The following is a 26,874-nucleotide window of genomic DNA, read 5'->3' on the forward strand; positions in this document are numbered from 1 at the left end:
TGAGAAGGAGCCATTTAGAAGAGGTAACTGGAACAGTACTTAGTTTAGATTTAAGCGATCACCACCCTGAAATAATTAAGTGCCAAGTGGTTATTAAACAATACATTCACAGAATTCTGACAACTGTTAAGAGCTGTTCCCTCCCCTCCTACAGTGAACATTCCCCAGTAAATACACTTGTAATACTCCACTGGCTTTTAATTAACCCAGCTCGCCTATAAGCCCATTTATCTTCTAAAAAGAAGGTTGTTCCATGTGCGATACGTGTCAATAGATAATTAAAATGTTTCTCTTAGAGAATGAGCAGGGAGCGGTGATCTGTGCATTTCAGAAACTGATTACTAAAATGCTATTTATTGAGGTTTAACACTTGTTACTTGGTGACTGGATAGTCCTGTCTCTTTAATACCAAAATTAAATAAGCACCATGGACAGAATGTGTAATGGTAGCAAATCTCTCTGGTCATAATTAAGTAGTGCAAGTGACAAACATTCGATTCTTGTTTAGGAAACAAACATCACTACGTGGCTTTCAAAATCAGATGGGAGGAGGGTGTGTCCTTGCTCTTCCTTTGTTTTTCCAGGAACAGCTCAGTGGATTCACTGCATCAGTGCAGAGGTTTCCTGCTATCCACAGCACCAGGTTCTTTTCTAGAAACAACCACACAGAGTGTGTTTAGAACCACAGAGTAAAAGACGATTCGGAACTACTTTGATAAGCAGAGACTTCTCAGAACCAGCAGCTACCTAAGACCAGCGGCAGGCAGAGAGTTGTTGTCTCCATCTTCAGAGGAGAGTCTCCCATCCCTAGAGCAGGCATCCATGGCCAGGGGACCCCTCCCTGCTTCTCTGAGCTGCCTGTCAACCTACCCTGAAGAAGCTTCCCATCTGCTTGCTAGCTCCTCTACCATAGGCCTCAGTTTTAAATTGTATATCCCCAAACCTTCCTAAGTCTTAACCTGTGAGCATAACCCAATTTAGAATTGAAATGAGATTGGGGTGGGCCCGGATCTAATATAACCCATAATAAAAGAGGGAATTTGGAGATAGAGACAGGCCTCTACTGTGGGAAGGGGAAGGCTTTGGTGGGCCATGTGCTGTAGCACAGAAATGTGAGGAGAGCCAGCCAGCTGCTAAAGCTGGAGAAGAGCAGGAGCAGCATGACTTCCTAGAGAGCCAGCCTGCTGTACAGGCCAGTCCTTAGCCTCAGGATACCTGACACAAAGCATCTCTGCTGCTTGAGCCGCATGCCTGCTGTGGAGGCTGGTAGCATTTGGACCCTCATTTCAATAGGATGCAAACATCGTGAGGATGAGACTCTCCCGCCATTGTCCTTCTGTTAATCCTTGCATTTGAGATATGTGCGTGTGAAACTTGACCTGTGGGACCAAGGAACCAAGGAAGATCTAGGTCACTTGAAATGATTGAGTGGATTCACACAGAACCACTGTCCACCAGAGGTTGTATTTCTTTTTTTAATTTTCTGTTTGTGTGTGTGTGTGTATGTGTGTGTGTGCGTAATCATGATCAAAATAGTGGTATTGAGCCTGGTGGGCATGATCAGAACACAGGAATCTTCAGAAGTGCTCCTCCTAGTAACATGAGCTTAGCATGGTCTACAAAGAAAAACAACCAGAACAACTCTTAGCAAGGTGTGCTGGTTCATAGCTTGGTGGATTTTGAGTCTTAGGCTAGCTGACTACAAAGTCAGCTGTCGCAAACAAAGCAAACAAACGTTAAAACCAAGCAGTGCCTTGCTATTCTGAAAGAAGGAGACAGCTTGGGCTGGTAGGACAGATCCTTTCGATACCCATTTAAGAGAAGAAATAAACGATGATGTTTTTAAACTCACAAGAAATCTCAGGAACATTAAACAAGATCCAGCAAACAAAAGATCACAAAGAAAGCAGTCCTTGCACTTGCGCTAAGCCCTACCTAATTTATTATTTATGACATCACCACATGGTTCATGATTTATAATGCTCTGACTTCCTCCAGGAAGGTCTCCTTTGTCCTGCCAGGAGGTCTTTTGCCCAGCCTACCTGTCTACACTGAAGTCACAGGAAGGAAGGAACAGTGTTCTGCATGGAGGGGATTGCAGTCAGCCTGGGTGGACCTGGACTCTGGCCCCAGAAACAGTCTTTATTCTGAAACTACTCCATCCTGAGAGTGGCAGGTGAGCTAGGTCAGAAAGAGGCAGGAAGGCAGCTCTCAGGAGAAATCTACTGAAGCAGGGTGCTGGAGAAGCAGAGACCCAAAGAGCTGGCTGGACAGGCTAATGAGAGGAGGAGGTTGTAGGCAGAAAGACAGGGAAAAGCTAAGCCTAACTCGGCATCAACAAAGACCAAAAAAGGTGCAATTCTTTCATACAGGGTACTTTTCAGGGTTTGGAGCTTTGCTTATATAGGATTTAAAGAAAAATGTCTACCTCCTTTACAGTGAGGTTTTTGAGACATCGTGTTATAGATCCTGGAGGGAACTGGGCTCTTCCACCTGGGCAGCCATAGTTAGGGGTCCCTGACACACCAGCCTCTTCAGGTTGTAAGTGGGCGTTAACCACTAAACCATGCATGTGCCTTGATTGGTTTCTTCCCCCTAGAGAGTGAGAGCAGGGTCCCCCGCCCTAACAGATGTTCTCTCTGCCCTGCAACTGCCTTGATTCCAAGAGAGGAGAGAAAGAATGCAAGAAAGGGCTCTAGAGGCCTCTCTTCCTCTCCTCCCTGTTACCATAGAATCTCGTTTCCTTGGTTACGGGTGGCCAAGGAAAGGACACTGGGCAAGTGCAGGATTTTGACAGAGCTCTCTACAGAGATGTCAGTGAGGACCTCGTCTCCTCTTAAAGAATTCTCACTCTGAGAGGTGGCTCAGGAATGGGGGTGGGAGGAAGAGGGTGGTGCATTGGGCAATTCCAACTTAGAAATTTCATCTCCCCTGACAGAAATGAGGCTTTTTAAGATGACCCAAAGGTATCAAGGCCAAAGAGGCCTTGCCCGTCTTTCACATGCTGGCAATCTGGAATGGGCAGACAGGCAGTAATGATAATTAAATAATTCTTCAACACTACATTTACCTGCACCTCCTGGGGTTGGGTTTTTGGCCCTGGCTCAGTACTTCCCCTGATAGCTGCATCTCCATGGGAGACAAATCTGGTCTCAGCCTTGACCTTTCCCCGGAGACCACACTAGACCCATGAAATCTCTCCACAACGCTCTCTGTATTTGTTTGTTTTGTGAGACAAGGTTTCATTCACTATGTAGTTCAGGCTGACCTTAAACCTCCAATTCTCCTGCCTCTGTTCCTGAGTGCTGAGATTACAGTCACGTATCACAATGCCAGGTATTTTGAAAAATGTTTCAGAGTTGAATACTGTCTTTTAAGGGTTAATCAATATATCTCCTCAGTAAGAGTATCTTGTCTTGTCCGCCCAAGTGTAGTGGCTTCTCTCAAGAACCCTAGCAGCTGCACAAACATTGTATCGTTTACTATGTTGCTTACTCTCCTAGACTGCTTTTTGTTGCTGTGATAAAATACCAAAACCAACTTGGAGGATGAAAAGGTTTATGTTTCCACATCACAGTCAATCACTGAGCGAAGTAAGGGCAGGAATTCAAATACCTAGGAAGAACACAACTTGCTGGCTCATTCTGGTCTGCTCAGCTATCTTTCTTAGAGAGCCCAGGCTCATCTGCCTAGGGATGGTTCTGCTCACAGTGGGCTGGGCATTCCTATATCACTTAGCAGTTAAGAAACTGCCTCACACATGACCGTAGGCCAATGAGGGCTAAGCAATGCCCCAACTGAGGTTTCCTTTTCTCATGTGGTTCTGGGCTGTGTGACAAGTTGACAGCTGAAAATAGCTATAATGGCACTTACTGATTATGGGACAGCAATCCTTCTCTCTTCTTTACCTTTTACCTTTTTTCTCTTTAATAAAGTATTCTATTTTGGAGAAAGATAGGGTACCACATTAAGATAGTTTTTTTTTTAAATGATACAAAATACTATATGATGAAAATATTCCTGGTATGAAGAACCTTGCTACTCTTATCTGCAACCTCACCCACCATTGTGCTGTCATAGTCTTTCAGAATTGATGTAAACATGAGCGTTTGTCTGTCTCTCTCACTGTGGCTCCTTCTGCCTCCATCTTCCATTCTCTCCCTGGAACACGAATAAGATATGATCCATATTGTTTGCTCATTATTGCTCAGAAATTATCAATCTACCTTGAAAATTCTCTTCATACCATTGTGTGTAAGGCTGCCTCTTAAGCAGTTGTTGTAGTGTAGTCCACTATTTGAAGCCCCTTCTCTTCTTCACCCTGGATCTCTGTTGACTGTGTGCCCCCTGCCTTCATCACCCTGGATCTCTAAAGGCTTCTGGTCCAGAACAAGCACATACTTAAGAGAGAGTAAAATTTGTCATATAAATTAATGAAAACTTTTCCCACCAAGGGAGATTTTACCTAGGGCTTTAGGAATATGACAAAGCCAACCGAGTAAGACACCCCCAAGTGAGATACATGCTCTTAGCAGAGGGTCTTCATTTAATAGGAGTTCTTGAAAAAAAAAGAGGAGGGTAGGATCTGGATCATAATGGCCTGGACACTGGAGCCAGCCCTCCTGGGCACTTTCTTTCTATGGCTGCATATGCTCAGCTGGTGTCCTCTGAGGATTGTCCATTTGGGCCTAGCATGTTTAAGTCTGGGGTCTGGATTTGATCATTTTCTCTGTGTTTTGGGAGCAGAGACAATATGAAAGCTCTGACAGGCAGGCAGCCCTGTGTGGCTTGGGTTTAGACTTAGAGCTGCTACATACATCCTGAAGCTGGGCTCCTGGAAGATGCTGCGAGAGTCATCCAGCCAGTTAGTCCCACATTCAGTCTCCTTCAAGTTCCCAGGGGTGGGGAGTACCCCTGGAAATGGGAGTACCTTTTTCCCCTTTCTCTCTTTAAAGCTAATGGATTGGGATGACCCACAGATTCCTGCAGTCCTCCCAGAGTCTTTTCCTGAATGTGGTCTTCAGTCACACAAACCATCACTGCAGGCCCATTTTGAAGAAGATTGCATCTAGCAGCCGAAAGGAAGCTAGGTTTGCTGGAGAGGCCACAGAAGATGACAAAGTGAGCCACATGAGGACTCCATGTCACTAATGCTCCTAACACAGTGTTACCCATTAGGTCCCCTGCCTCAACCACACATCTCAAGGAAAGGTTTCTCACTTAAACCCAGAGTTCAACAATTTGGCTAGTGGAGCCAGCCATCCTTTCTTGGGGGCTCCCTTACCTGAGAACCAGAATTGCAGGTAAGTGCCTGCCATTATATGGGTGTTGAGGTTTGTAATGTTACTACGATGTATTGTAATGTTAAATTCTATACTGGACGGTCTAGGCCTACAAGTGACTTTTCATGTTTACAAATCTTTGTTGTGCAAACCTTGTTCCTTGATTTAAAACCATTGGTTAAATAAAATTGGCTACAGACAGTTACTGGAGGGATTAGAGGTAGGTGGGCTTGAGTTACCTGGTTGGAGGTAGAGAAGAGAGAAGAGTGAGAGAGACCCAGAGGAGAAGAGGGAAAAAAGGATGAGTAAAAACATATGTTTTACTTATACGAGATGAGTAAAAACATTTCTGAAACATCCACCTTCCATGAGTCTGTATAAGCACATGAGACTATTGCTCTGTAGTTGTAATTCTATGTCATATTGTTCTATCTTTGTCATGCCTTGGTATTGTAGGTGCACCATCTTTACAGAAAGACTTGGGGACAGGTATGAGGACATGGGCAGGAAAAATAACAAATATTTAGGGTATACCATTGGTGAGGTAGCCAGGCCAGCACTTGGAAGGGTAGATTAAGGGTTAGTCCCCCTCCCCAGTAAGTGTCAAAGCCAAATAAAGTAACCATAGTCTGATCTCATTTATTTGTAAGCTAGTCAGAGATAAGCTTAAAATGAGTTGTACTACATATGGGTTCTGGGAATCTGCATTCTGGGCCTCTTGTATGTGCTGGTGTTCCATATGTGTGCTGGTGCTCTACATGTGTGCTGGTGTTCTACATGTGTTAGGACCTCTGAAGCCCGTGACGTCACGTAGGCGGGCCTCACAGACCTGTTGCCAGGGCAATAGCTGCCATATTCCCAGAATCCATTGTGCTCACATCCCACCTTTACCTGCGACCACTACGTCAGAACCCAATATATAAGGGGAACGCTCCTCCCTTGCTCCCTCTCTCTCCCCCTTTCTCTTTCCGCTACTATACCCTCTCTCCCTCTCAATTAAACCTCTTATACATGGAACTTTTGGGGCCTAGCGTGTGGTGTGTCCTGACGTGAGCCGCCATTCTAACACATCAACATGTGTGCTGGTGCTCTACCTGCATGCTAGTGCTCCACATGTGTGCTGGTGCTCCACATGTGTGCTGGTGCTCCACATGTATGCTGGTGCTCCACATGTGTGCTGGTGCTCCACATGTATGCTGGTGCTCCACATGTATGCTAGTGCTCCACATGTATGCTGGTGCTCCACATGTATGCTGGTGCTCCACATGTATGCTGGTGCTCCACATGTGTGCTGGTGTTCCACATGTGTGCTGGTGCTCCACATGTGTGCTGGTGCTCTACCTGCATGCTAGTGCTCCACATGTGTGCTGGTGCTCCACATGTGTGCTGGTGCTCTACTCAGGGTTTCTCCCCATCACTAAATCTCACTTTCCGTTGAGACCATCTGAAAGGGCTTTCCTTTCTCCACTCTCTTCTTTTCCCTTCTCTTCCCTCCATTTATTGTAGTGGTTTAAATGACAAGCATCCTCCATAGTCTTTGACACTTGAACACTTAGTCTCCAGTTAGTGGCATCGTTGGGGGTGGTGGTTTAGATGTTTCAGCCTTGCCTTGTGGGTGGGCTTTGAGACTACTATCCTCACCTATCTCCAGATTTCCTTCTCTACTCCGCGGTTACAGTTCCAAGTGAGACCTCTCAGCTTCCTGCGCCAGCCACCGTGACTGCTCCTTGCTTTCGTGTTGCCTCCCCATTATGGATTCTCATCCCTCTGGAACTGCGGACCAAAATAAACTCTTTCTCCAGGAAGTTACCATGGTGGTCATGGTGTTTTATCACAACAGAAAACTAACTAACTAATATAAACATATAGTGTCTATATATGTATATAAATACGTGTGTATATACACATGTATCCATATACATATGTGTGTATGCACATACATATGCGATGAGTGAAAACATTTCTGAAACATCCACCTTCCATGAGTCTGTATAAGCACATGAGACTATTGCTCTGTAGTTGTAATTCTTTGTCATATTGTTCTATCTTTGTCATGTCTTGGTATTGTAGGTACACCATCTTTACAGAAAGACTTGGGGACAGGTACTTCTGCCTCTACTTTTGGGAGTTTGCATATGATTGTTATAATTTTGATACATAATTAAGCTGTCTGGGTAGCTTAGTGTGCTCTCTGTTGCTGTGATAAACACCAAAAGCAATGTAAGGAGGAGGAAAAGGCTTATTTGGCTTATGCTTCCCAGGCACAATCCATCACTGAGAAGCCAGGAAGCACACTGCTCACATGCCCCCTCTCTAGCTTGCTCCCATACCAACACTTTTCTAGTCTTTTTTTTATACAGTTCAGGCCTACCTGCCTAGGGATTGTTCCACCCTCAGTGTGCTAGGTCCTCCCACATCAAGCATTAACCAATCAGATATGGCCACAGACCCATTTGATCTAGGCAATTCCTTGTAAGTGGCATTAGGATCTGTCGAGTTAACTATAAGTACTGAACTTACAGCTTTGTGTGAAAGTTCATTTTGTTTGTTTGTTTGGGGATTTCATTTTTGTTTCTGTTTTGTTTTGTTTTTAAGACAGGGTCTCACTCTGTAGTTTAGACTGGCCTTAAACTTGCTATGCAAACCAAACTAGCCTCAAACTCAACATGACCCTCCTCCTTTGGCCTCCCAAATACCTAGGATTACAGGTGTAAGCTACCACAACTGGCTTGTGGGAAAGTTTTCATTGTTAAATAAATTATCCTCATTTTATATTTCTTTTTCCATGAATTCCGAATTTTTTTGAGATTTTATTTACTTCTCTCTGTGTGTGGGTATTTTACCTACATGTGTGCCTATGTATCATCACATGCAGGCAGTACATCTGGGGAAGGTGTCAGATCTTCTGGAACTGGAGTTACAGATGGTTGTGAGCCTGCATGTAGGTGCTAGGAACCAAAGTTGGGCCCTCTGGAAGAGCAGCCAGAGCTCTTAACTACTGAGCCATCTCCTCAGCCCTACATTTTGAGGATTCTCACCTTTCAAGGAATCTGTGGGATTCCACTATTAGTTTATTTCTACTTTGTTCTTGAACGACTTTCACATTATAGCTAAAGCTAACAGTGAACATGTATCTTCCTAGGTACTTGGACTACAAGTGTGTGTTCCCATTCCTTGGTTGTTTCTGTGCTTTTAGATTTGTTACATATTTTCCAATAATATTTTCTTATTTCCTTTCTATAGGATCTATAGTAGCTCTCTTCTGGCATGTTTGATTGGTAGGATTCATATACCTTCTCTCTGCCTCCCCCTCTCTATCTCTGTCTCTCTGTCTCTGTCTGTGTCTCTGTCTCTGTCTCTTTCCTCTTTCTACTAGCACCTCTTTCTCTCTATCTTCACTAAAGATTTATCAAATTTGTCTTTTAAAACAAGTGATAGTTTTGGTGATGTACAATTTGTCTTCTTTCCTAATACAGACATTAGGAATGTGAATTTCCTTCTGAGCCCCACTTTAACAGCATCATACAAAGCCTGACATTACATTTTCACTATAATTTACTTCAGATGCACTTTCTGCCTCCCCTTTTGAGTTTTAAATTTTGATTCATAAACACTTTAGAGGATACTGCTTAGTTTCCAAATATTTGTGCATTTTCAAAATATTTATTCAATAATTATTTTAAATTTGTTTTCTTGTGATTGTGCTGCAAACATGATATGATTTAAATCCATTTGAGTTTTCTGAAGCTTTTTTTTTTTTTCATGACCTGGCATATGACTGCCTTGGTGAATATTTGAAAGACTATAACATTGTACTCTGGTCTATAAATGTCAGCCACTCAAGCTGACTGAGGCTGCTTTGCAAGTACTTTGTGTCTTTATGGGTTGTCTGTCTATTTGTTTACTAATTATTGAGAGAGCTAACCTACAGCTGTGGATTTCTGAGCTAACCTATAACTGTGGATTTCTCCTCTCATCTCTGCCAGTTTTTGCCTTGTGTATTTTGCTCTCATGTCAGGATAACCTACATTTTGGACAGCTGTGTATTGGGGGATTGATTTTTATCAGGAAGGAATTGATTTTTGAGACACAGTATTAATATACAGCCCAGGCTGGCCTGGAACTCATGATCCTACTGCCTCAGCTACCTAGAATGTTGGTTTGACATGTGTGTGCCCCTGTGCCTGGCATTAAGGAATGTTTTAAGATGATGGGAATGTTCTGCATGCTGGTGGTTCATGACCATGTACACACACATGGGTGCATTTGTCAGCATGCTCAGAACCAGAAATCCCTGTGCGAGTGTGAAAGGGGGAACAGGAAGAAGTCTCAAGGCTGGAATATGAGATGAGTCAGAAAGCCAGAGCTGGCATCAACTTTGGGCCCGAATGTAGTGCCAAGCCCCCAGTGCTGTCAGTGGAGAACTCCAAGGCTTGTCCAGTGAGACGCTGGCATTGTGATTTGGCCAGGCTGATGACTGGTTTTGCTGCATCCTCTAGTGATGTTTTGTTGTGTTTCAAACAATCTTCCAGGTCATTCCAGCACCTGCTTCCAGGAGTGGGGGAGGGGAGGGGCAGGGGTGTGTGTGTGTGTGTGTGTGTGTGTGTGTGTGTGTGTGTGTGTATGTTAGGCTCACTCCTGCCTGCTCCTCTCCATTATTCATGCCGTGCTACCATCCAGAATTTGCACTGTGGTGACTGTGGCAGGGTGTCTAAGTTATCTACTAATAACTTGAATTCTGTAATCCTTCCTTGGATGTGTCTCTCTCTCTTTTTTTTTTTTTGTCATCCTAAAGGCTAGGGCATCTTTGTTTGTTTGTTTGATATCTGAATATCACTATGATGGAACAAGAGAAGGAAGTAGGGTCAACCCCCATACCCCATCACCAGCTGTCATCAAGCCTGTCTCATGTCCAGCAGTGCTAGAGGCTATGTACTTCTGAGTGTGGGTTTTAGTTCTTTGCCCACCAGAGAGGGAGCTTGGCCTACCAACAGAGTCAATACTCACTTGAAATAAGTAGTCAGTGGTATAAAGCAAGACCAAAATCCACTGCCAGACTGGACTATTTACTCAGCTAAAGGAGTCAGGATATCAGGAATCTGATGGCAGAGCAGTCTTGCATTTCCTCAGAGACATGAATAGAAGATCCTTAAGGCAGAGACTTTTGGGAGGAAATACACACACACACACACACACACTGCTTACATAAAGTCAGTGATTCCAGCAGAAGTGATAAGTCCATGGCTTAATATTACTGCCCTGACCTTTAAATGCCTGCAGGTAAACAGCACCAAGCTGTCTGAAGAGGAGAAGTTCTTAGCTCAAACCACACAGTCCCTCAGGACTGGCTGTGCAAGTCACAGGACTAGCCTGACTTCAGCTTGGTTATCAAGCCTCCTGTAAATCAAAGGAGTTCCAGTGTTTACTAAGTGTGTATCACAATACAGGGATGGCACGGCTCTTCAAGAAAGGCAGTGCACACATAGAGCAACAACCAAGCACATGATTCCAGTTGACCTCATCCTGCAAGCCTTTGACCAGACCCCCTAACTTCCCCATTTGCTAATGAGCTGTGGAAACCATAGCAATAAGCACATATGCATGTGTTTTCCCATCTATGAGACAAGCAATATCATACCATCTTTCCTGTACATGTGAGGTCCTTGTGAGAGAGGTGGGCACAGGTTCCAACAATGGATTGCACCCAAGGTCTGCTGATCTTTCAAAAGCATGTTTGTAATCAGAACTTGTTGAGCACATTGTCATATTTGCTGATACTTGCAGATATACCTATGAGTCTCCCTTTGGGCTCTGCAGCAGACTCTTAAGATGGGAGCCCGTAGAAATGTGCTTGGGATTGCTCTTGAGAGGCACATCTGTAAATAATTGAAGATGGCAGCCAGGGCTTGGGAAGGAAGTTAATGTTGGCCAGCTATCTGGAAACAGGGGAGGCCTTTAGAAACATTCCAATTAGAGAGAAGAGAGTGAATGACCTTGGCCATTCCAGTCTTTGGCCATGGAAAAAGCAAGGTGCTGGGTAAGCAGGTCTCTTGAGCTGAGGATGTATCCCCAGATCCCTAGAAAGGATCTCTTACTTGTCTCTGATTAGTGATTCCCAGTAGCTTGGACAAGGTGAATGTGCCTACCCCAATGATGGGGGCCTCATCAGAGCATCCAGAGAACACACTGTATGTCAGATACTCCAACGGGCTCTGAGGTTTAGCTTTTCCTCTTACTAAAGGACCTGTTGGATGACCATTAGTCAATTGTGTTCCTCTTGAGGGCTATAGCTTCACTAAGATAAAATGAAGCCAGTGTTCTTAAGTCACTTCTCAAGTCCAGAGGACTTAGAGGAGGTCTTAGAGGAGGGAGAACTGAGCCAGTCCTCAAGGATAGCTAGGGTTTAGAGAAACAGAGCCAAGATGGGAGAGGAGGGGTCTAGGTAGAACAGACTAGGAGCTAGGACCATCATTTGAAATTGTTACGATAGCAACCAGCACCATGAAGACCATAAGGGCCTGTATAAGCTTCTCTGTCTCCTTGGAAATTGTGTTCTCATCCTTCCCCTGTTGAACAAGATTCTCTCGTCCCATCATAGTGATATTCAGATATCAAACCAACAAACAAAGATGCCTTAGCCTTTAGGATGACTAAAAAAAGGAGTGACATATCCAAGGAAGGATTACAGAATTCAAGTTATTAGTAGATAAATTAGGATCTGAAACCAAGATTTCTTTTTCTTTCAAAATTTTAATTGGCAGTCATCATATGTAGTTGTAGGACATATAATGGGGTGAATTTATATAATAACACATAAATGTATGTATTTATGGGGTGCAATGTGAAGCTTCCATAATGCGGAATAATTAATTATAACCAGCATGCCCCACCCCTCTTCTTGGAGTGAAGACATTTAAAATTTACTCTTGGAGCAATGAGGAGTCAGTCTCTGTAGGGTTCCATGTGAACAGAACAAGTCCCAAGGACCCATGGTGCAAGCTCTTTCATGGCCTATTTCCTCCATCTTCTTTGCCTTTATTCCTAGGAGGCACAGGTACCCACACACCCCAACAGCTATGCATTTGAGGCAGTGGACTAGAACAAAGACTCTAAGACTCCAAAGCTTCAGCTTACACAGGACCCAGGCAGAGGGCTCCCTGGAAGACCTGGCCTGATGGATGTAGCTTGTTCCTCTTGAGGACTCAGCTTCCTGACCAATGGCTAAGAACGTGCAACCAGTGCATTGTCCTGAGAACGGTCTCTGGCCTGACTCATAGCCTACTAGGGTTATTTGGCACAGACTTCCAAAAAATTTTCAATCAGCTCCTATTTTAATTGGTCTTTGTTCAAACTAACATCTTCATTTCTCATAGAAAGAGGGTTTTCTGTAGTCAATAAGGCTGTGAGAGCAGAGGGACCATGGATACTTTTATTTGTATTTGCTTATGTTGTATTAAAGGATTCTAATGTATAGTGTTGAGCATCCAAATTTTTCTCAAAAAATATCATGGAATGTCTACCCATTCCTAAATAGTTCACCATATAAAGTTTGAAAGATGTAGAAAAAAATGAAATGGGGGGGGGCTCACCTATGGAGCCACAGCCTGAAGGTAAGCTTTTATAAAATATTAGCTTGTGATTCAGCTTTATCTGCAAGGGCAATTTCTGTTCAACTTATGATAGGCCACATCCTGAGGACTCACAGCAAATTGAGGATATTTTCTCCAGATGCTTTGAAGACACCTACTTTACCAAAAGCCCAGCTTTACTATGGAGCAACTGTGGAGGTTTTGTTTTCTCTGGTGATTTGAGATCAACTGGGAGCTGTGTCTCACTGTCCAGCATCTCCAGAAAGCTGTACTGCATGTTCCTAGCCCAGGAAATGGTCAAAATTCAGAATCTGAAGTATGACTTCTATTAGATATGCATCACCTTTGTGCCACAGGGATGTAAACAGATGGTAAGTAAATTCATTGTCTTGTATACCTTATATTTTATTTGTTTTCCTGAAACTGAGTCTCAGTATGTAGTCCTGGCTGACTTGGAACATGCTACATAGATCAAGCTAGCTCTAAAGACACAAAGACCTACCTTCTTCTGCTTCTCAAGTGCTGGGATTAAAAGTGTGCTCCACCATACCCAGCCAGCTTTGCATTGTAAATGATAATCTCTGTAATGGTCCCCATTGCCTCCTAAGGGTTTCCTATGTCCATAACTCTCCCTAGAAGATGCCTGTAATGGCTGCAGACAGCCATACTTGCTTTCCCCAGCACCCTCCCCTCACCCCCCGTTGTTAAACAGGTTTAGTGAAGTTCTCTTGTCTTTTTTTTTTTTTAACTTTACATTGATTCTTTGTGAATTTCATATCACATCATGCACCCTGATCCTGCTCATCTCCTGGCCCTCTGCCCTTGCAACCCCCTTGCCCAAAGAAAACAAACAAAAAACTCACTATACTTTTTTGCCCAAACAACTTTTCTTGCAAATGTTCATTGAAGTGAGTCATTGGTCTGGTTTGAGACCTCTGGCTTCTGTTACAGTATCAATATGGGATTCTCGTTTGGAATTCTCTTGAATATCCTGTTACTGCCCTGTGTCATGGAGATCCTATAGCAATGGATCTGCAGGACTGGCCCCTTCATACATTCACTCCAGAAGTTGATGAGTTGGGTGGGGTGGACCAACTCAAACCCTGAATCTGGGTCTGGTGGTGGCAGCGCCAGGTGTGGGGGATCTCTTTTGTCCTCTTTAGTATTGTGAATTGAATGTAGAGTCTTATGCATGCCGAGCAAGAGTTCTACCACGGAGTCCATAGAGTCAGAGGAGACCTGTACCAGGGGCTATAGGTCCATAGTCTGCAAAGTATGCCTTGGCTACCTGCAGGACTCCAAACACACATTGCAGGCTGAGAGATAGATGGCACCACCATGAGTTTCAGAGCAGAGAGAAAGTTATGCAGGTGTCAGACAAGGAGAGCAGAGAGACAACTGCCCTCCTCTGACCCTCCGCCACTGCAGTGTCCCTGATAGGAGAAGCTTCAGATGTCTTTTGACTGGCTATTGGGGTGTGGTTGGGACTAGAGACATGAATATGCCTGTGTGCTAGTGAGAGGCCCAGGCTGAGGGCAGGGAAGTAATTCAGGCAGGCCTGGGAGTTTGGGGACTGCCAGGTGTAGACAGATGTCTCCATTCTACCTTCTCCTGACGGTGCTTCCTAATGGATAGAGTGCCAGCTCTTTGGACCTCTTTTTTTAGTAATGTGCAAAGTAGAGATAAATACTTAGCAGTGACAGAGATCCATCTACTACTGTGTGAAGAGCATGTGGGTCTCTCCTGAAGGGACACAAAGCCTTGACTCAAAGCCTCTGTGTACTCCAGACTTATGTTCTATAATAGCCATCCAGCTTCTCAAACCCAGTTTCTTCCCAGGAACCAGAAGCCAGGAGCCAATCAGACCAAGGACCACTGTTTGGATGGGAAATAATAGGCAAGAAAATAGTATTCAGACATAGAGAAGCTGAGGTTAGCCCTACCTCTGCTTACACAATAGTGAGGCTGCCTGCCCTGGTTAAGAAAGCCATCTCTCGATACGGCTCTCAATTAGCCACCTAAAGGAAGGGAGACATCTGAACAGATAAAATGCAGCTGGGTGAACACCACAGTAACAGGACAAATCTGCCAGGAATACACAAAGGAAGCCATTTGCCAGGCTGTAGCAGAGAAAGCTGTCCCCTGCAGCAGCTCTTACAAGGTCAACTTAGTATCCTATTGAAGACTTGAAAGTCCACCAGCTGGGGTGTGGCTAGGGCGGGGTGGGGTGGAATACTTGCTCAGCATGCATGGATTCCATCTCTTGCACCAAAATCAATCAGGCAAACAAGTGCTAACAGCAAAACAAAATCTTCCCAAAGAAACAAAGAAAGAAAAAAACCTGAACAATTGGATGCCTGGTATAGCCTACTACTAGCAAGTGCTGTGATGTCTACTTCAAAATCTGTAAAGAAGATAAATTGCATGTTAAGTGTTCTTTGCACATAAACACTCGCGTGCACACACAACACAAAGTCAGAAAAATGAAAGCAAAGAACCCTTTGAGAGATGGCGATTGTTGTATCTGTATCGTGAGTGCCTGTCTTTCAGAGTCATTACATGGTACACATAAATACCTGCCATCCTTTGTAGATACATTATGCTTCAATAATGCTCTTAAAAATGACCTCAGTAGAAGCATTGTCTCTCCTCTGTGTTTTGGAGAATTCTCAGCCTGAGGGACTCTGGGTAACCCATCCTTGCTGTTTCTCCTTCCTCTCACACTGTGCCATGTAAACCATTCTAAGAAGATAATTTCATACCCTTTCCCCATATGGGCCAAGGCTTCCCCTATTCCACTAAATGTTGGAAGGTTCCAAATAGAACACCCTGACAGAGCCTTTAGTAGTTAGCTAATGCCTACTAGAATCAAATATTAAAGGAGAGGCCCTATCTTCATGTATGACCATGGTGCTCAGAACTGGAGCATTGGAGTTAGCCTGTTTCTGGGGAAACCTGGAGCTCCTTTGATCAGGCCTTGGTTTCTCCTGAGCAGGACCAACTGTCTTTTAGCTACTGATGGGCTAATCACCTGGGACGAGAGAGTCAGAGACCACCCTGGCTGGAAGCCTGCCTGCCTGAGCTGGGGTGCTGGCCATGGGCTTGGCAATGAGTGCTTTCTGCTTCTGCTAGATTCCTGAAAAGACTCTTGACCCACAAGCAAGGAGCTGCATGTGGGTAAAATCAAACATATGAATCTAACAGTGAAGGTCCTTAGGACCAAGCTGATATTGGGTCAATGCCAGGATCAAGGAATGGCCCAGCCACCCAAGCAAACCAGCCAGGCATTTGGGGTAAGCATGAGAAAGAGCTCAGACAGACTATAGAACCAATTGTTTTGTTTTAGCTTATAGACTGAAACACAAGAAAAGTGTCATTGATAGAGTGAAGACCACCATTAATGAGTGCTTCCTTTATGCAACACTTAAAGTCACACTTTACCTACTTTATTCCTATAACACCCCTATAATATCCTTCTGAGGGCTTCTGCAGGAGCTGGGACCTTGACTTCCAGACTACAGATCACAACAGTTCACACTATACCTCTGTCTTCCAGTAACAATTCTTTAAGGGTAGTGGGGGTTCCTTTCTCAGAGGAATCTGACTATATCCATCTGAGGAACACAGCTGAGCCACCATTCTATGTCCATCAAGAGCCTAGCTGAGGCACCATTTCATGTCTATCAAAAGCCTGGCTGAGTAACCACTCTATGTCCAATCAAGAGCCTGGCTGAGTCACCATTCGATATTTATCAAGAGCCTGGCTGAGTCACCCACCACTCTATGTCCAATCAAGAGCTTGGCTGAGACACCATTCCATGTTCATAACGAGCCTAACTGAGTCACCATTCCACGTCCATTAGAAGTTCCCTCCTATTCCTTTCCATCTCAGCTTGGCTACCTCTAGAGCCTCTAGGCTAGGCACACTGGTTTACAATCTGTGCTCCAGTGGGCCAAATCCTTTCTTCCTAAGAGCTTTCTATTCTGTTTCCTCTTGATGGGAACACTTGCCCTACCCATGCTTTCCTCCCCTTGCCAGTCCAGTTCCCATTTGCTGTAAAGTCCAACTTAAACATCTTTTGCTATGAGGACTCTTCTTAAGTCCCCACAAATTTAACTAACTGTATTTTAGGCTCATTTTATTTCCTCCACACTACAAGTTCAAATTTGTATTCCCTGTTTTATCTGTGTACTCTCTTTGCTTAATTCTTCCTTTCCAGTGGGCCATGGTGGTATCTACCATATGCCACAGGATGCCTTTGACCCTGTTGGGTATTAGACATAGAGCTGGGCTATCTAGATATTTGTTGAATACATGATGGTTGGAGAAAATAGGCAGATAAAGCCATCCAACATCCCCAATTTGTGAGGTTCAGCTTAGAATACAAAGATTGCAGAGGAAATCTGCTGAACTTTCTAAAACATTGATCAAACTAGGTAGGAGTAAAAATCCGATTTTGGGGTCTTGTTGGGGTCTGACTCAGAGCTGTTAGATGCTGTCAGGGATGCAGAAACTGATGCCAGTGGACCTTGAGTGACAGCCCAATGAGACACGGGTAAGGAGGGAGGTCATCTCCAAGTTTGATTGTCTCATGAAAAAGGAAGTTGTGCTGTTGAGTTGTCTTAATTGGAAGAAAAATCCAGTCCACTAAGGGTAAGATTTGAAGGGCAAAGGGTCCCATCTTTTTTGTCTGGGGAAGGGAGCATTCTAATAGTTTACACGTGGATACAGCAACACTGGACCTTCAGGGAGTTGTTTTAAAGCTCCAGCACAATAGAAAGCTGTTTAGTGAGGCCATTAGCTCTGTTATGGTCCTCATTTATGATTTTATTTACTTAATAATTCAGTCTTTCATGTCATGAATTTTTGAAAAAGACATTCAATTAGGAATTATGGTTGCATTTTGAAGAAATACATAGCTCCATTTTTGGAGGGTGAGTGCCAACTTTCTTTTATGGGTGTGCCTGGATTGAGTCCAGAACATTCTGAGGAAACAAATTTTAGCATTTGTTTTCTCTTTTTTCCCTCAAAACCTGGGATATCTGCCAGTTAGAAAAACCTTCCCATGTCCCCTCAAATCTAGTTATATTTATCAGAGTCAAATGGATGGGGATACAGCCCAGCTGGCTCATTGGGAGAGCCCTTTCCTACCATCCCACCACCTCAGTCACACAGAGGCTTTTAATAGGGTTTTCTTCCTAGGTCCTCCCAGCTTAATTTTTGCTTATAATGCTTTCTCTTTTCCTTCTTTCTTTTCTTCCTTCATTCCCTCCTCTCTCTCTCTCTCTTTCTCTCTCTCCCTCCTTTCTTCTTTGTTTTTCTTTTCTGTTTTTCAAGACAGGATTTCCCTGTGTAGCCCTGGCAATCCTGGAACCCAGAGATCTGCCTGCTTCTGTCTCTCTATTGAAAGAGTACACCACCACTGCCTGGCCTGCTTTCTCACTCTTAAGACCCAAGACAGCACCTTGACCTTACTTATGGGGATACTCATGGCTTTCCACAGATCCAAGTTTCCCATTTGGAGTGGATTTCCTTAGTGCTTTTCAATGACAAACAATGAGTAAACATTCTAGTAAAAGAAATGGAATTTATTAGTACCTCATACCATCTCTGGAAATCTAAAAAAGAAAGGAAGGGAAGGGGTGGGGGGTCGAAGGGACAGAAGGAGGTGGAAAAGCTGGGCCATATCTCCAGTGCAGCCAAATGAGACCCAACTGTTGCTGGTGTTTGCTTAGTCTGGTGAATGATGATCAGTGAACTTTGACTGACAGTCTATCAAACCATGTTCAGTGAGAGGTGGTTCAATCTAAGCAAAGCAAGGTACATTGTCAAAAAACAAACAAACAAACAAACATTGTAGGCAAGTGGAAAAACACCACCACAATCTACTATATCGGCAGGTGCTGGATGTGATGCCATCCAGAAATGGCTAAAGAAGTTGATGCTGTTCAGCCTGGAAAGCAGAAAACCTGCTGTTAGAGTCTAGCCTTAAATGCCAGAAGAGCTGCTGTCCATATTTATAGCTCCTTCTTCATGATGATGGCAGGTAGGGAGTGTGATAACACCCATTTTATAGGCAGGAAACAGAAAGGTTGAGTAGTTTGCACATTTTTACTGTAAGAGAATGGGTCACATCTAGCTTCCCTTGACCTCCAAGCTCTCACTGGTATCAGAGCTCTTCTTCCTTATTCTAGAGGATGGCATTAAGATCATTGGGTAGAACAGCCAGGTGAGACTTGTTTCTTTGAATTTGACTTCTGGAGGTACTTTCTTTGTTTTTTAGTATATAGCCTTCTCTAGCAGTGTTCTTCAGAAAGGATGCTCTCCCTAGGATGGACATTACTATTTCATTTCTCTGTTGTCACCTACCCCTTCTTTTTGGCAACAGTGTGATGGTTTAGGTTTGCAGGTTCAAGAATTTCCCTGGCTGCTGCTGCACTGGTGGAAACAAGGACGAACATGCTCATGTAGTGGAGATTTGGCTGGGATGCCATGAAATATGGGTAAGCATCTTGGATGAGGAGGAGGAAGAGGGGGAGGAGGAAGAGGAGGAGGAGAAAGAGAAGGAGAAGGAGAAAGAGAAGGAGAAGGAGAAGGAGAAGGAGAAGGAGAAGGAGAAGAAGAAGAAGAAGAAGAAGAAGAAGAAGAAGAAGAAGAAGAAGAAGAAGAAGAAGAAGAAGAAGACTCCTGTGGTCTTTTCTTTTGCTGAGATTCAAGGAGTTTATGAAAGCTAAAAATCATTCTACTTTGATTTAGGTCCCTTTCTGATATTTACAGAAGCAGTGATAGATAATAGACAAATGATAGATGATAGGTGGATAGATGATATATAGGTGATAGATAGATAAATAGATAGATAGATAGATAGATAGATAGATAGATAGATAGATAGAAAGAAGATATATAAAAGATCTATGGTAGACATATGATAGATAGATGATAGAAATAGATAGATAGATAGATAGATAGATAGATAGATAGATAGATAGATAGATAGATGATAGATGACAGATAACCTAACATGTATATGTGTTTAGAGGAAATGTGATGTGGCTGGCTGGCTGGCTCAGGGCTTCCCTGCACCTTTGCTGAGTATACAGCAAAAGAAGGTATAAAAATATAGGCTGCCTGGTCCCACTCCTTCTTCAAAAGACTGCCCTTAGCCACAGACCCTTCCTTAATTCTATCAGCACTATGACATATCCTATTTTTCCTTTCCCCAAACTCTAGCCATACCCAATTGGGCAAGGGTAAGTCTGCTGCAAATACACATTCAGAGACTTCACTGAGACAAGCAGCCAGGCTTTCTCTTAAGGTGGTCGATGGGTCCTTGGATGTGTTCACTTGCATAGTGACTTTTCTCTTTAAATGCACTCAAATAAACTGGCCAGCCATGTCTTCTCTCATATTGCATCGACCCCTTGTAATAGTACTAGTCTGAATGTTTCTCATGAATTCACTCTTAGATCCCTCACACTGCCTTTATGACAGGACACAATTGCGATTCCAGTTTTATAGAGGTGGAAGCTAAGGCAGAGCATGTCCAAAATCAGACCTACTGAAATTGGTGGAGTACCAGGCCCAAAGTCTTCACTCAGTGTCCTGGTTGTTGTAGTGTTGGGACTTCAACTGAAAAGCGGGGCAAACCACTACATGTTTGACATTCTGGAAGGTCAAAGAGGTCACATGTCAGAAGAAAACAACAAATAGAATTTCCACCAATCAGGGGACAGGATAGGTGTTCTTGGAGGAGTAGAAGAGTGACAAGCTGTACCTTGAGAGGCAGGGTTACATTCTTATATGCCAACCATCCAGTCCCAGACCCCTCAGGACCCAGGTGTCCCTAGTTTCTATCCTTGGCCACTCACACCCTTCCCAATCTGTTTTCTGATCTAGTTAGTCAATGTGTTTCTTACCTCAGTTTCCCCTACTCCCTGCTCATCCTTGATGTATACCTTCACCCAGGCTAGGTCAACAGCATCTCTTTCCATCTTAAGACTAAGACAACCCAATAAGATGAGGGGCCTCTTGTACTCTGAAAGTTTCTTCAAGCAGGGAGGTGCTAGAATAATTGAAGTCATTTATGACTTTGGAAAACATTTCTAAATACTCAGCCTGGGAATGACATGTCGTTTTAGTGAGAATTTACAGACACATAATGGTTTTTTTTTTTTGGAAAACTTAAGGCCTGGCTTCAGCTTATACCATTGGTAGCAAAAGCATGAACATCTGACCCAACAGTGGTTCCAGGCAGAAGAAGCTCCTAGACCACCTGCTGGAGAGCAAGATGAAACCTTTTCCAGGCAGCCATGAAGTCTTCAGCTTTCACACCGTGGGCTTGTTGCCATTTGCCAGGCCCAGGCAGGTTGCCAGAGTTACTCACCAGCTTCTCTCCAAGGCTTTCTATTCAATGAAAACACACACTTCCTCGCCATCCTCCAGCCTGCGACATTGGCTTCTCCTGAGTTTAGAAGGATGTTGGCTTCCATGACATGAAAGGCACAGGATGGTAATTCCTCACATGCTGCTTCTCTGAAGGCTGGTACCACAGCCTGCCTTGAGATCAGTGGCACAGTGGCAGTCCAGTGTGGGAGCCTTCCCTGGGCTTATGGTAAAAATTCCCTCTGGAGTTGCCAACCCATGAAGAAGGCTGGAAGCTACTTTTATGCGAGGTCCAACCTGTGTTGTATCAGATGCACCAGAAGACACCCTGCATTTCCAAGCAAAACCATTTCTCGATCTCCTTATTTAAGTCACTTTCCAAGGAAAGATGTTTATGCATGGTGAAGATGTGGGAAGTTCCTAAGGTAGGTGGCTTAGAGTTATAGTCTCTGAAAGGGAAACTGGGCTCTATCCAAGCTCCACCCCACACATTCTCTTTAACTCTCATCACAGCCTGAGTCAGACCTCTTATCCCATTGGACAGATAAGAAGACCAAGGTTCTGGAAGGTTGACTCATGCTACAAGAGTAGATCATCTTAGCACAGTGCCTCTTCAATCTGTAAATGTTCTTACACAGCCCCCACTTTCCCTTCCTCTGCGGCCCATCCTTCCTCTTTGCTTGTCTATGCCTCTAGCAGTTAATAAGATATCCTGCTACCTGCTCCCTAAGTTCCCCACGAGTCCTCTCTCTCTCTGGGCTCCATGTCATTGGGGGGCTGAACCAGGTGACTGTAACAGCTTGGACCCCAGATTATTTTTCCTTTGCCTGCCTAAAACATTGATGGCTGTTCCTCCTCCTTACCCACCTCTAGATTCTTTTCTTATCTGTTTGTTTCCTTTAGTTGAGCAAGTTTTGAGCATTTTAAGAGTTGCAGCCCTGCTCTGTCTTTGAGATGAAACAACAAAGAAGCCACAGAACTCCCCCAATTCCGTGCCTGCTTCCTGGTTCTAGGTTCTTAAGTCCTCACTGGGGAGACAGACCACAGACAAGAATTCCAAGACCTGTGGAAACTACATTAGCAAGATGGAAGCAGGTACCTCAAAGGCCATCCTCTTCACTATAAAATGAGGGAATTGGGTGAAGCAGCTTCAGACAGGAGGGGCAGCACATTTCTGTCATCCAATGTGCCTCTATGCCACACTAAAGGGCTGGACCAAGGCACAAGCAATCCTTCAGCCTCCATGGCTCTCAGCCTGCTGAAAGTCTTCCTGATGGCCCTTCCCAGCACACACACACACACACACACACACACATACACGCGTGCGCGCGCATCCTCCCTTGGGTCAGCAGGGAGTCCTTAGGAGGGGAGAGAGTGAGCAGCCAGAGTTAATAACGAAAGAGAGAAAGGTAGACTTAATTTAAGTCCACTATCCCTGTCTGGGACTGGTTCCAGCTCATCCTCCTTTCTGAAGGACCACTCTCTGGCTCTGGAAGGTGTCGTCAGTCACCTGCTAACATGATCAGTTGTCAATGGACCAGAAGGTCAGCACACAACTCTCTTTTGTCATCTGTCCAAGTCAGCCTCTGGGGTTCCCAGGCCCCTGGTTTTCACCTTTTGCATTTCTAGGCTCCATTTTGTAACTGTCTCCACTGACCTTCCACTAAGAGACATTTGTAAGCATGCTTCATTTATCCTCCAGGCTCCTGGGACCCAGGAGTTGCTCAGTCACTAAGGAGAGTTCTCTGGGGGGTGGAGGTTGTTTTTCTCTTTCCTGGGAACCTTATTCACCTTCTGCAGAATGCTCCTCAATTTGGGAGTCCAGGCAATTGAGCTGTTGTAGCCTCCCAGTCTGGAGGACAACTGGACTGATGTTGCTCATTAATGCTGTCCCTGGGGCTTGAACCTATGAATCAGTGAAGTAAAACCACTTGCTTACCTGCAAAAGCCCAAACTGCACTCAAACCAAGTCAGTTTCCACCCCCTCATCTCTCCTTAGATTTATGAACCAAGCCAAGGTAATTTTCCATTTTCCCCAACATCAGCATAAGACCCTTAATACCCACTGAGCCAATTTGAACTTGTAATGAACTTGAAAACAGTCTGAAGCATTTGAACCAGATCATTAAAATAGTGTCTGAAATAAACCCAAACAACTATTGTGCTGGGGAAGGCACGATGTTTCCTCGGTCCCACTTCTGGCCTGTCTCCCAGGGCTAGACTCTGTACAGTTGCCAAGGGCTTCCTTGTAAGTTCTTCCAAAAAATGCTAAAGTACTAGATCCATATGACCTCGTGGACATCTGATGCTTCGCCCCCTACATGCTAGACTTGGTGGCAGAAATCTGTCATATAAAGGCATTTGTCAACCCTTTTCACTTGCTAGTGGCCCTTAGCCTGAGCTGCAGATCAGAACTATCAGGAACCCTTCTGACCAGCAAAGCAATTTGGTTTCATCCCCAATGGGCCACTGTGAACCCTACCAAGGGAAGAGCCAGGCCTAAAATAGACTGGGCTGACTGCTGAGTTCCTGGCTGGGCAGGCTGAGCCCCATTCACCTCTGCTCTTACTCTTTTTCCCAATCCCATATCCCCAGTTATCCTAGCTGCCAAGTCCTTCCGCTATAGTAAGGGATTTAGTGTACTGCTAAAACAAAACACCTGAGGAAAGAAACCTAAAGAAGAAAAGGTTTGTTTAGAATCAAAAGGCTTATTCATGGTTGTCTGGCTCTATTGTGCTGGGTCATAGGTAAGGAATTACTTCATGATGGTGGAAGTATGTGATGGAAGAAGCTACTTCTCCATGCCAGTCAGGAAGCAAACAGAGGGAGAAGAGCAAGACCCTACCAGTGATCTACTTCCTATAACTAAATGCAAACATTCAAATAGTCCATTCAGCTATGACCTCATCAGTGGATTAATCAGTTGATGAGGTTAGTTCTCTAACAATTTCTCAAGGCACGGTCTCAACTAAACATGGCTACATCTGCGTTCAATACAGGAGTCTGGGACAGCTGTAGTAGCCAGGAAGGCTTTGTGAGTTCGGAGTCCTGTGTTGTTTATCTGCCATCTCTAATGCCTACCAAGTGCTTGGGACACAGTGGATCACAATAAAGACTTGCTGGATAGCTAATTGGAGTGAATGAATGAGTGACTAATAACCAAACAATAAATGTATAAAAATAGAAATTCCTCAGATAAGGGAGAACTTGGGCCAGCTTCCCTCTCCTGTTTACAGGGTTCTACTATAGATATACAGTTGACTTTGAGAAGCACTAGGCTACTGCTTGGGACCAAATTGTATTCTGCTTGGTCTTGATAAATTACTTAACATGCAAGAGCCTCCATCATGGCATGTGTAAAACAGGACAATAAAACCCCCTGGTGCTATATGAGTACATGAAGAAACACTGCACCCTGTCTGACAAACATTGGCCTCTTTTACCTACTACTTGTGTTATCAGAAAGGAATGGTCACGTGTATGGGTCTGTTTCCTTAGTCACTAAGCTGATGTTAGACAGCTCTGTTTATCCTCTCAACATCTCTGGCTGTCTCTGGCCCCCCTTAGCAGAGCTCTCTGTCCAGCTTGTTTACAGAATTAAAGAGTCACAGTCCACGTAGTAAGAGTCCTGTTAACACTTTCGTTTTGGTTGCCAGAGTCACAGCCTGTCTGCAGTTTTTTCATCTCCCAAGCTTGTTTGCTTTCACTTGTCTCCCAGAACCATCTACTTGGCAGAGCCCTTAACTCTCTGTGTCTGTGTTGTGTTTTTTTTTTCCAGGCACCTAATGTTGTCTGTCTCCTTTTCTGTTTCTTCGTTTTCTTCCCAGGTTGTCCTCTTGATTTGACAGGAAGAGCAAATGCTTTTCATAGGATGCACTAGATCAGATAGCCTGCAGGGCTACGGTGAAGCTTCTGAGGCCATGTCTAGGGTCAGTGGGAAACAGCATCATTCATTGATTAGTCATGTCTGCCACTGACCCACAAGGGAAGGCATCACTGCAAGTGTAGTCATTTCTACCCTTATTTGGGCAAAGGAACCACTATGACTCATCTTTACAGCTTTACTATAAATCTTAGAGCAAAATCAAACGTAGGCTAAACTACAAAGTTAAATCATCTAATACAGTCTACCACAATTTGGACAGGTGCTAAAAAATGATTTCTTCTCACTTTGTCTCCTAGCCAGAGGGAACATCTATATCCCTCTGTCTTTGGGGAGATGGGAGGCCTTGGCAAAGAATATTTTCTTTCTAGAAAGCACAGGCTGCAATAGAAAAATACTTCCAGTTTAATCTTAAATCTCCTAAGAAAACTCGGGGATATATTTGGCCAGTAGCAAAGCCAGGCAATGCAAACATGAATGGTAGGTTGATGGCTGCCAGCTAACATCATTCAGGGTGCCATGCTTGCTCACTTGTTCATGGCCAAGGAGGTTCATTTTCCCTAGTCTCCCTCATCTCCTCACCTGCATGAGACAGCCAGGTTGGGGTTCACTTGCGAATAAAAGCCTTAGAGGTGCCCAGGCCTGGACATATCTGTGTCACATTTAGGAGTCTCTTTCTTGGCCCAGGCTGGAGTCCAAATGAGACTCTAGTACTTGTACCTTCTGCATTCTCTCACAGGTTCCTAGACTCCACCCCGGGCCATGTGCCCATCCCTGACTCTCAAGGCTATCTTGATTAGAAACCCACTCTCTGGCAAAGGAGGCCCAGCAAAGCCACCTCTGCTTCTCCTTCAAGCTATTCGCTGAGCTCTGTTACCACTGATGGCGGCCTCACCTGTGATTGCAGGTGCAATGCATTCTGTCATCTTCCAGACCTTGGGCAGGCTTCTTAAGTCCCCTGCATTTTTGCATTTAGTCAGAGTGGTGTGGAGTGCCTTCTCCAAGATGGCACTAGACTAAGAATGCATTCACTACTTGTACATTGCTAAGACAAAAAAACACCTGAGGGAACTACTTAAGGGAGGGAGACTTTGTTTCCCCTCCTAGTTTCAAGGTCTGTGGTAGCATGGCCCTTTGTCCTTGGCAAGCATCATGATGATGGTGGAGCAGCTTTACCATTTCATAACAGACAGGTTGCAGATAGAGAGAAAGAACAGATGGAGCGCAGATAAACCAGAACCCCTACCAGGGGCCCTGTGACTTCCTTCCTCTGGGCCTCACCCAACATTTCCTCAACTTTCCCCAATTGCACCACCAGCTGGGGACCAATCCTTTGGCACACAAGCTTTCTGGGGCCAATCCGTGTTCAAACACCAGCATTCTGCTGAAGTACCTACTCAGCAGAATTACCCAGGTTAGAAAATCTCACGTACTTCAAACTCTTAGAATAGAGCCTGATGTGTGGTAATTGATGAAACTGCCATTGTGACTAGGAGTTCCCTTCTGTCTCGCTTTGAAGTCAATGGCCAGGGCTGCAATGAGCACTGGATGGGACTGGCATTGAGAAGGATGAGCCGCTTGCCCAAGGCTACTTCTGGTGGAGGTTGAGCTGAGCCAACATCTTGTCTTTTCCAAGCCATTGTTCAGGACTGTATAAAGCTACTGTGACTTTTGGTACAATACTCCATATGACACTGGTGATTGACACTGCTTTGCCTCTTGACCCCCACCCCCTAC

General features: G+C 44.4%; 2 long non-coding RNA genes across 2 annotated transcripts; one reads left to right on the forward strand and one right to left on the reverse strand.

Moving 5' to 3' along the window:
• Positions 1 to 312: 312 nt before the first annotated feature.
• Positions 313 to 3,994, reverse strand: LOC116067858. The gene is made up of 3 exons (XR_004109323.1): positions 3,874 to 3,994; positions 1,216 to 1,379; positions 313 to 651 (listed from the first exon to the last, which is right to left on the reverse strand). It is a non-coding gene; the product is annotated as an uncharacterized LOC116067858 (long non-coding RNA).
• LOC116067857 lies at positions 2,762 to 24,385 on the forward strand. The gene is made up of 5 exons (XR_004109322.1): positions 2,762 to 2,859; positions 4,980 to 5,303; positions 12,966 to 13,242; positions 22,158 to 22,349; positions 24,254 to 24,385. It is a non-coding gene; the product is annotated as an uncharacterized LOC116067857 (long non-coding RNA).
• Positions 24,386 to 26,874: the final 2,489 nt, after the last annotated feature.

Source organism: Mastomys coucha, unplaced genomic scaffold (genome assembly GCF_008632895.1).
Source record: "Mastomys coucha isolate ucsf_1 unplaced genomic scaffold, UCSF_Mcou_1 pScaffold22, whole genome shotgun sequence".
Taxonomy (NCBI): domain Eukaryota; kingdom Metazoa; phylum Chordata; class Mammalia; order Rodentia; family Muridae; genus Mastomys; species Mastomys coucha.